The sequence below is a fragment of the Pavona decussata genome, unplaced genomic scaffold (assembly GCF_977016875.1).
Source record: "Pavona decussata unplaced genomic scaffold, jaPavDecu1.1 SCAFFOLD_55, whole genome shotgun sequence".
Classification (NCBI taxonomy): Eukaryota; Metazoa; Cnidaria; class Anthozoa; order Scleractinia; family Agariciidae; genus Pavona; species Pavona decussata.
In genome coordinates, this window is record NW_028145477.1 from 62,501 (window position 1) to 72,500 (window position 10,000).

The 10,000-nt window shown below is 40.5% G+C and overlaps 1 pseudogene across 1 annotated transcript in view; it reads right to left on the reverse strand.

Moving 5' to 3' along the window:
* The window catches only part of LOC146480095 (uncharacterized), a 129,110-nt pseudogene that overhangs the window by 52,962 nt on the left and 66,148 nt on the right, over positions 1 to 10,000 (reverse strand). The window contains exon 5 of the transcript XR_014864786.1: positions 9,791 to 10,000. This exon is cut by the window's right edge and continues 240 nt beyond it. The product of XR_014864786.1 is annotated as an uncharacterized LOC146480095 (transcript). The remainder of the gene's footprint in view (positions 1 to 9,790) is intronic.

Consider the following 10,000-nt stretch of genomic DNA (forward strand, 5'->3'; position numbering starts at 1 on the left):
GGCAAACAATTTGGTGCATGTCATTAAGGGGGGGTGGGAGGGGGCATTATTCTTTTAATGCGAAGTTGCTTGGGTCAAGGAGTCAATCTAGAATTCCTCTGTAGTCACAGGCATTCTTCTGTAAATATAATATGGAACACATCCTTTATTTGATGACTGTTGAATATAAACACGGGTTTTTAATGACACTTCTTAGTCCTATGTCTAGATCCTCTCCTGACTTGAACAAACAGTAAATTGTCAAAATAGAATGTAAAATATATCTTTTTAACGATTAATAACTGTTTTTTTGAAGTGACGTAAACTAATTACTTAACAGCTTGATAATGATCATTGCTCTAGATCTAATTCAATTTCACTTCCAGTACTTTCACTTTGATGGTCTACTGTGAAAGAAAATTGCTCGTTTTCTTCCAAAAGACCTGGAATGTACTCTTCCATGGTAGAAAGTGCTTTCTCAGAAATTTTCTCAGAAAGAGAGAGCTGAAAAAAAATCTGCCCAGTCAGGGAAGAAATATGAAGATTTTGATTGAGTTGCCATGCTTGAAGATGGTTCTCTAACCAAACAGACAATAGCTGTTTTGGAAAAATACTTGAGACACCACAACATAGACTGCCAGGGAAAGAGGAAAGCAAAACTCAATGAAGTCCAAAGGCACATAACCAACCATTTGGCTGTAACACAAAAACTAAGGGAGCAAGACAGTGACACAGATGAGAGTAAAGAGGATGAGGTGGTCACATGTGATGAAGATTACGAGAAGGAGGACATTCTTGCTGAAATCGGTTCTGAGAATGAAGAAGAAGAATATGAAGAACACGAAGAGGGTGATGAAATCCTGTACCAGTAGACGATCATGGAATCACAATGAACGTAACCAGAAGATCAGGAAGAAATGCAACTCGTTTTCTTCTCTGTTAGTTTAAGGTCAGTGTCATACAATTCGGGCCATGCTGCAATACAGGTAGCCTTCGTGTGAGAAGGGGGGAGGGGGGGGGGGAGGGTCATGATAAACTATGCAAACTATTTTGGAGGGTCAACATTTTTTCTGCACCTGGAATGGGGAGGGTCTCCCCAAAACTGGTAGGCCAAAATAAAAATGCACCAGCCCTACCCCCTTTAATTTATGACCGGTCCCTAAATTGGTTGAATCTCATAAGCAAATCTTTTTCTTTGTTTAGTTTTTGTTTAGCTCTATTTTTTGCGAAAATTATTGTTGATGCTCTAATTTCCGTTTTGGGGCATTTTCCAAAATAAGCCATTGTCACTGAGGCTGCAATATTTGGAGATGAACTCTGGAATTTGTTTTGTTATCATCTCCGTTTAACACTTATCGATTAATGATGAATTATTAAATTTCCAGAAACCGGGACCACGCTCTGTTTCATTACTTTCTAGGGACATTGACAGAGTTATAGCAGAGTGATCGGAGAAAATGTTAGGCACAATTTTAGCGTTTTGGATTGCGGATCCATGCTTTTTGATACAAAAAGGTAATCTAGTCTGCAATAGATTTTCATAGATGAATTGTTCAACGTGAATGCTTTTTCATTTGGATGCTTGCAGGTCTAGGTGTCTATAAGATTGTGAGTTCTCATAAGGGGTTTCCTCTCTTGAATAACTGTCTTCTTTTGTTCGAAAGAACGCCCTCCGCGTTTGTCAAGTTCATTCATAACACAATTTAGGTCTCCCCCAGGACCATTCTTTCCCCGGCATATTTGTTTAAAACGGAATTCGATAACACTCTAAGGAATTGCACCTGTTGAGTTTGATCATTTGAAGTGTAAATATTCCGAAAAACAAATTTATCGCCTTCAACCAATACTTTAGCAAGGATATATCTACCATTCTTGTCGCAAATAATTTGTTCGGTGTTTACACCAAGTTTTGGCTTGAATAAATTCATTACTCCTCGGCTGTGATTAGTGCCATGACTACCAACCATTTTATCACCCCATTCTGCTTCCCACGATGTAAAAACACTACATCCGGTTTTTGCTGATGCAGCCATCGAAATATTTGACGTTCCTTTATCGTCTTGTTTAACTCTCGAACATTCAGAGATAAAACATTGAAAACCATACGTACGTGTAAAGTAAATGAAACGCAGTTTCCAGTAAACAGATTTCAATGCGGACAATTGAAGCGATAAGCATTTCAATTACTACTGCTGCTCTACAGAGGCACTAAATGATTAACAAAATTAAATTTTGTCCATGATTCGACCGTTATAAGTTTTTTGTTTCGGATCCTCGGTAAACAGATTTGTCAATAATTAGCTTTTCGACGTTGACGTTCGTGGACTTTCTGTAGACTGATGTTTCGGGCCTGTTGCCACTTTTAGTGCGGATTTTTATGTCAACAAAAGAGTTCGTATTCTGTTCAGCTATCTCCATGGTGAATTTCAAGTTTCCGTGGCAAGGGTTTAATTTGTCGAGGAAAATGTTAGCTTCGTTGAGGTCAGGCCTAATGGTCAAGGTGTCGTACACGTAGCGCTTATAGAAAGAGGGGAGCTCGTTTTTCTCATCCAGTTTCTCTTCTCTAGAGCACCAGAACGTGTTGGCTAATAATATTCCCAGGGAAGAACCCATGGCCACGCCTTCTACTTGCTCGTAAAGAACTTCGCAACACCCATGATGAAATTCGCTCCAATTGCTCAACCATCCGCCGCATTGCCGTAATACGGATATTGTCATAACTACAAAAGAGTCAGGTTCAATCCCTGATTAAGACTCATGCTCAAAAGTTGTCTCGCTTGATCTACGAGAAAGTTGACGTTGGTAAACACATCAACTACTTATCGTCCTATCATCTATCGTTCGTCGAGAAACTTGTCTTTTGCTGAGGAATACAATTTGCAATACCTTAAGAAACACCTCCTCGAGATATTCAAGGAAGCTTTGAAAAGACTTATTGAAAGTTGTAACCACTGCTTCTACCAGACTCCAAGAAAGACCTTGCCTGTGCCACCTTGAGATCCATTGCTTCAAATTACATCGCAAGACGCAGTCCAACACCACCTAAAGCTCTGTTACAGGCCATCAACAATCTCAAACGCCGTGTCACCAAACCTGACAAAAGTTCCGGCGTTGTTGTGATGGATAAGGCTGATTATCTAAGGTTATTGTTTGACACTTAATTTCTGTTCGTGATTCCACCAAATTTAACCAAATGCACTGAGCACTGAGCATCCAAAAGCGCGTGGGAGACCACCCAAGTATCATCATCCCTTGCTAGAAAAAGAGAATGAACTTTACATAAAAGTACACAGCATCTTGCCCTGAATCACTCGCTGATGCTCTCTGCCCAAAAGGCTCAAGGCTTGCCCACCTGTATGGGTTACCCAAGACACACAAGCCTGAACTATCTATGAGACCAATATTATCCACAACGGGAACATACAACTATCCCCTTGCAAATTGGCTGGAAGAGAAATTAAAGTCCCCTTTTCACGGTTAACCGCATGCGCGAGCAGACCGGCTCAAAAATAAATTGTACGGAGCGACACTATATTCGATGTGAGCTTGTTGTGGAACAATCTGTCAGAATCGCGCCGGAATTTTGATCGTCCACTCTTTGTTCTCCACTTTTTGTAATCTATGTTTCTTGTTGTAAATATAAGTTCGATTTTTGTAAGGTTGAAAGTGTTATAGCAGTCGAAATCGACATTTTTGTCGATGGATCGTCAAAGCAGTTGTCGTGGCCGACCGGCAACTGGACGTTCTGTGGACTCTATGGAAGAACTTAAAGGGGACACTCTTGAGTGGGTCTAGAAGTCCTGTGTGATTAACAAGATACGTCCACCAAACGTGGAAAATTTGTAAAGGGATGAGTCTGTTTAAAACAGAAAACGATTTCGCGGCAAATCTGCTTTCGCTGGAAATGGCAAAGATCAGTGGTTATCGGCATGTAATTCACCAACTGGCTTTGGATAAACTCCAGACTTCCACTTCCACTCTACGGTATCTGATGGAAAGTCTCCTCACAGTTTTCTTTTTCTTTTTTGTATCAAATTCTTTGTACGAATAAAGCAGAGAGATTGTGCAATCTACGGTGTATGAGCTGAAGAAATATATCAAATGTGTAAGTTTGTTGTAGTCGTCTATTAGCGGGCAGTAGAAAAAAAACAAAAACAATCAAAACAAAAAAACAAAAGATTTGGGGCAACCTACAAAATCTATTGTGAGGTATTCATTTATCTATAAAATTATGGTTATTGCGAATAAAACGGCAAACACAGTTTTGATTTGCCACCACGGCTGCGTTTTCTGAAATGACTTCCTACATCTCGGAAGGGCGCTCAGTGTTGGTGTTACTTAATGTCGCATCGCTCCTTCAAGCTTACGGATTTATCGTTCTCCTTCTCGCTGGTCTAAAAAAAAACCAGGTTATCGAACGAACACTTTATAGTAAGTTTATCACTGAATTAAATCCTGGTCCTAAGTAAGTACGTTTAAGGGAGCTTCTCGGCCTTTCGCACCGCAAGTAATCAAAAAAGTCGCTGCCGCGAGATATCGACATTGTACTAAAATAAAGCCGTATGCGTTCGCATAAGTTCATTCTAAATGGAAATAAGATAAATCAATAATGGTTCTTGCATTTGTTGGATGTCATGAGACGTTTGCACGAAGCGTTGCAAAAATCCCCATGTGTTTTATATGGGCAGCCATTTTGTTTCTTTCTGAAACGTGGCCCGGCGAAACACTAACCGATCAGTTTTATGCCAGCAAGTTATAAGACTTGCCAGCCGTATGCCACCGGTGTTGTGTACTCGCTTCTAATTGGCCAAAAACAATTACCTTGACAGCGCTAATGTCATCGCTCACACCTGCGCCGAACCGTGAAACTCTGCCTTTAAAGCCTCTGTCAACTAATGCTTACACCATCAGCAATATGCTCCAATCTTCCCAAGGTATCAGAAACACCTCTTGTGATACATACATACATACATACATACATACATACATACATACATACATACATACATACATACATACATACATACATACATACATACATACATACATACATACATACATACATACATACATACATACATACATATATACATACATACATACATACATACATACATACATACATACATACATACATACATTTAAGATAGAAAATGTAACGCAGTTACTCGAGTTTCACGCACTAAGCGATCATCAGACTGTACCGTTGGAGTTTGTAGAGTTATAATTTAAGGAGGGCGGTTGGAGCGATCTTGCTTCTGATTGGCTGCGTAGAATTTATTTTCATGCCTGCATTTTGTAATTAACTCAGATCGTTTGTTGAGGAGGGTAGATTTGTCAGAAGATAGGATGCAGAGCTTCTCAGATAAGCACAAATTGCAGCGCGAGTGATGTCCGTGATATGGATTTGCTCGTTTGATAATGGACCATTTGATCGTGTAACCGGTGCCATTATCCTTCTGGTCCCAGATGTATTTGGAGAGAACAGTGACATGTGAATGTTTGCGGTGGTTGAAGGAAAGCTTGCGGTTGTTATATCGCGTTTTGAAAGTATGCTCCGTCATTCCTATATAAATCTTATTATCGCCGGGTGAGGTAGTGACGTCTGCCCTGTAAATGATACCGCTTGCAAGACGCGCAATCGGGAGGGCAAAGGTCTTTCTTCCTGCAGTTGCATTTGTCAGGCTCATTGTTGTTGTTCCTCAGTATCTTTGCGCTGTGGCGCTTGATGATGTTTGCCGTGTTACTCGTGCAGCTATAGCTGACTTTCACATTGTTCCTGTTGAACAGCTTGTGGAGGATGTGTGCTTTAGGGAAATGTTTATCGATCAAGAAGAGGAACGATCTTGCAACATTCGTCTGGACATTTGCATTGTAAGGTGGGTTAAACCAAATGATATTTCTCGGTCTGTTCTTGCTTCTGTTGTTATTCCGGTTTTTGATATTTACATATCGAAGATTCTCATGGTAGCCGCTGGTTTTGAGGGCATCATTGTAGGTCTGCGAGGCTTTGTTGAATTCATCAGGGTCGCATGAAAAGCTTGAGATTCTGGTGCTTATGGAAGCTGGAAGGTGTTTGTAATGACCACAACGGGAAAGGAAACTCCAGGATTCCGTAATAATAACACGCTTTATTGAAAGAACGACAAACGAAAACTGCCTCCAAATGATGCGGCGAAGAAACTGCTAAACAGCGTAGCGATGAAGTGAGGCGGTGAAGTGAAGCGAAGCGAAGCGGTTAAAACTAGAACAAAACAAGCAAACAAAACGTTACAAAATGAACTAGCGCAAATAGATGGCGCGAAGGAAAAACCGACACTGGGAGCAAACCAAAGTAACTGGAAAAAACCGACTGTCCTGAATCATATAGCGGACGAACAAACTTGTAGGTTGACAAACTGCTCTCGCGGTGAAGAGATATACTAACACTAAAACGGCCAAAAAATTCTATATAAACTGCCAAGACTTGTGAACAAAAATGTGAATAAATAACACTAAATTACGCAACTACAAATACCGCACGCACGAGATATAGACAAGAACATTCCTACACAAAATAACACAATAACCTAAATGACTACGCGTTTAGTTTCTACAGTGTTTGATGATGGAAGGAGGGTGGTTGGATTTCGCGTTAATGTAGAGCAGGTTGTTATCTGGTTTTCTATATGGATAATACTTTGCGGTGGTAAGGTTTAATGTTACATCAAGGTAGTTCACGATCTTGAGGTTGGATTGTGCTATTATTTGCAGGCCTAACTCGCCCAGGATCTTAGAGAAATCTTTCCTCGCCTTGTCAAGAGATCTGGCGCTCATATTCTTGAATACTGCCAGACCGTCATCTCTGTATAGGCCAATGCTTCCGTTAGTGTAGGTGGATGTTAGCTTGTGCAGTATGTATAGACCCACCAGCTCACAGACCTCTGCGCCATCATAACAGCCCATTGCGACATCAAACATAGGGGAATCCCCTTTCTTGACCCACGGTTCGTTGCCGTTGAACAGCAGGGTTTTTCGTGAATGCATGATAATTTCGACATCCTCGTCCGAAATGATGGTGTGTTGCTTTGCATACTCTAGCGACGACTTCAGGAGAGCTTCAGATATGGAGGGGTAGAAATCAACTATATCGAAAACCAAGAAAGAGTGTTTGTCTTTGTCTTTTATGTTCGAGAACCAATCAATAACTGACTGCGTGTTTCTCCACTGGTTGGCGTTAGTTTTGGATCTGATACTGTTGTTAATCCTGTCCAGTATTTGTTTGCTGATCAGTCCGAGGTTGTTTTTCGCTGGGTTAATCAGTCTACATTTTGGGTTGTTGAGAAAGTTCTCCTTGTGATCTTTTAGGGAGATGAATGCTTGTCTTCTGGCCATTGTCTCGACCCTGTCACCGATACCGAGTTTGGTGGAGATATCTTTCAGTTCCCGGTTCACGTCATCAGTGGATTGCTCGTCTGATTTTCTGTAGCTCTTAGTGATGTTTTCTCTACGCAATTTCTCATGTTTTTGCATCGAGCACTCCTTCGACTGAGTGAAGCAATCATTGTATTGTTTCTTTGTTTACATACATACATACGTTTATTGAAGCTCCATTTACAGGGCTTTTTAGCCACAATATATTAAAACTACAAGATAAGGCGAAAGAATAAAATGTAATAACTAATGAAATTAACTACTAAATGAAATAATAAAGATAAATCAATTTTATGTTAACAGCATATTTACAAGTCTCCTCTTAGAAGTACCAGAGTTCACTACTTCTTTGAGGTGTTTGGGAAGTCTGTTCCAGCAGGTAGCCCCTCTATAGGCAAAGGATCGCTGCCCAGTTTTTAATCTAGATCCTAATTAATCTATGCATACAGTCTGAAACAGTTTTTGTTACATGCTCATTATAACTAGAGAAGAGCCAATCATAAACCCAGATCCTTGGCCACAGTAACAGGTTTAATTTCTTTCCCCAACAAATGAACTGGCGGAATTGATGGCAAGGTTCTCATTAGCTGCGGGTTTCCGCCGGATGACAAGGAGCTTGCTCTGGAAGGATGCTGATCATATACGATGTAACCGGTCTGTTCGCCAATGTTCCTACTCACGAAACCATCACAATACCTGTTTGGAAAGCTTTCAGTGAAGACTGGTTCAATGACACTTACCATCTAAACCTCACCAAACACCAGCTTACGGAAGTGCTTGAGCTTGCAACTACAAACCAACTTTTTCAACTGAATTGCACCCTTTATGAGCAGGAAGAAGGCGTGGCCATGGGTTCTACCCTGGGACCATTATTAGCCAAGACGTTAATGTGCTCTATATAAGAAAAACTACAAGAGAAAAACGAGCCCCTCTCTTTCTATAAGCGCTACTTAGACAACACCTTGACTGTTATACCTGACCTCAACGAAGCTAACATTTTCCTGGACAAATTGAACTCTTGCCACGGAAACTTGAAATGCACCATGGAGATAGCTGAATAGAATACCAACTCTTTTGTTGGCATGAACATCACTAAAAGTGGCAAAAGGCTCGAACATCAGTGTACAGAACGTCCACGAACACTGGCTTTCTTTTGCACTGCCACAGCCATGTGGACAAACAGACTGCTTACGCACAACTATGATCCATCGTGCACATCAGCTGTCATCTACTGTCACTGCGTTTTCTGATGAGTGCGACAAGCTCCGCTCTACTTTCCTCAACCTCGAATACCCAATTAATTTTATCAATTCAGGGATCAACAAGTTTTTTGTATAATATTGATAACATCGATGCAGCCAAGAATGCAAGAGACAACAGCCCTACCATCATGGTCCCACTACCATTTAAAGATCAGCAATCAGCTAACTCGGTCAAGAGGCAAATGCAAATTTTGAGCGCCAACATTGGTGTCCAAATTAAACCTGCCTTTCAGACTTAGAAGATTGTCCAAGTTCTCGCCCAAAAAGAGAGAAAGCCACCTATCGTAAACAATCAATACGTGGTCTACAAACTCGAATGTGATCTGTGCGACGCAGATTATGTCGGATACACCAACCGACATTTACACCAACGCATCAACGAACAAAAAATATTCTGCAAGCGGGAGGCATCTTGAGGAACACAGTCTATCGGAGACATTTGGATGACGAACAATTCTCTATTCTGAAGAAATGCAGATCAAATTTGATTGCCTTATTTTTGAGATGTTGTTCGTTAAGGAATTGAACGCTGAGTTAAATACTCATATAAAGACTATATTCGCGCCAAACTCTTTACGAGACTCTGCGTGTGAATACCTTATTGCATTATCACCACATATTTTCGCTTTTTACTTGCGTCTCTTAGGAATTCTTTTGATATTTATAGTAATTCTTATTTCATTCATTCTTGACTTGATAATGACTTAAGCGAACGTCGAAACGTCGTCTCATTTGAAACTTTTAACCAAGATGGTTTTAAACTTTTCAATTTTATCGCAATGTTTTATAGTTGAAGAGTTTTCAGGCACGAGAAGTGTTTTTTTTATATCCGCTTCATTTCTTGTGTGCTTCCACCAAAACAAAATTAGAATCGCTTTATTTAAAATACCCAGTAACATTATGATTCTTTTGTGTATATTACTGCGTTCAACGATGGAAGAACGCGAGTCTAATAGTGTCGGTAACAAAGCGATGGGAAGACGGCCGTGGGGACACCAGGGGTTATTGACCTCGGTTACATTTTACGTACTTGCTTTCGTGCGTTTCATGATAATGATAACTCGTGCAAGGTATCATGTTTAGTAATGAAGTTGCTCCTTGCTTCTCATGTCACTGCTATCTAGGTTAGGAGTTACCTGTAATTGTTGCACTGCGGTTTACTTGAACGTACGTTGCCTTAAATCCAGGGTACACCTTCGTTGAACTACCATCAGAAAGAAACAGCACCTTCAAGCTCTCACGTTGCGAATGAAATATGAAAGGCCAAAAATAACAATGATAATAATAATAATGAGGATGACGATATCGATGACAGTAAAAACGACTATAATCATGGCGACCACATT